Here is a 1186-nt window from a genome sequence, read left to right as displayed (position 1 = left end):
ACACACACACACACACACACACACACACACACACACACACACACACACACACACACACACACACCGCGCGCGAGTGGGGGACATGATGGCTTTATTGCATGGGGACTTTATAAAAGAAACACCCGCGCCGTAAAGTGAACAACGCCGAAATGCAGTTTATTTTCGCGAGTTGCGTGCGAGTTGTAAATTCCGGCGACAAAGCCGATGTCTATTTGACGCGTCTTGCGTTGTCTTCTTCTCGCTTTCTCCCTAATGCGATAAAGCAGGTAAGGTGGAACTAGGCCAACAGGTAGAAAGCCGGGGGGAGGGCTGGCGGGCGTCGCAAGAGCCACTAAGGGGGGTCCATAAAATCTCAGCCACTAACTTCGATATAAGTAACGCAAGCATCACCGTAAACGTTCGATGAACTGACACCGAGGACGTACACACGTTACGTTACAACGTTACGTTGCATTACGTTACGTTACGTTACGTTACGTTACGTTACGTTACGTTACGTTACGTTACGTTACGTTGCGTTGCGTTACGTTGCGTTACGTTACGTTACGTCACCTTACGCTACGTTACGTTACGTTACGTTACGTTACGTTACGTTGCGTTGCGTTGCGTTACGTTGCGTTACGTTACGTTACGTCACCTTACGCTACGTTACGTTACGTTACGTTACGTTACGTTACGTTACGCCACGTGACGTTACATACGACACGTTACGTTACGTTACGTTTCGTTACGTTACGTTACGTTACGTTACATATGACACGTTACGATGATGTCGTCACGTGAAACGCGCCACGGAATCGCAGTTGACATGAAACAAGAGATACTTAATCGCCTGAGATCGGCAATGCTTCGGAATCAGAGTTTTCGCCATCTCGTGACTAACGTCTACAACTAACCTTCCAATAATAGCGGAAATGTCTTTGCGATTATATGTAAAGTTGGGCACGTTTCATACAACCGCTTCGGGCCAAAACATTCTATACGAAGACACAATTACAAGTGAGATGCCAATGACAAGAAGAGTGATGATATCTTATACGATACGCCTTTCGGGTTTACGATCAACACCTTTACTGCATAGTTTTAGAAGCAGGAAGTGTGTGTAGAGGAAACCTGTGGAGTGTTTTTCTCTCTCTCTCTCTCTCTCTCTCTCTCTCTCTCTCTCTCTCTCTCTCTCTCTCTCTCT

General features: G+C 46.5%; 1 protein-coding gene across 1 annotated transcript in view; it reads left to right on the top strand.

Moving 5' to 3' along the window:
• Positions 1-1186, top strand: part of LOC106816145 — a gene marked incomplete at its 5' end in the record, with an annotated part of 14465 nt that overhangs the window by 893 nt on the left and 12386 nt on the right. The window lies entirely within an intron of this gene.

Source organism: Priapulus caudatus, unplaced genomic scaffold, assembly GCF_000485595.1.
Source record: "Priapulus caudatus unplaced genomic scaffold, Priapulus_caudatus-5.0.1 Scaffold1298, whole genome shotgun sequence".
Classification (NCBI taxonomy): Eukaryota; Metazoa; Priapulida; class Priapulimorpha; order Priapulimorphida; family Priapulidae; genus Priapulus; species Priapulus caudatus.
The sequence above is the reverse complement of the archived record's forward strand: the minus strand, read 5'-3'. Positions and strand labels throughout refer to the sequence as shown.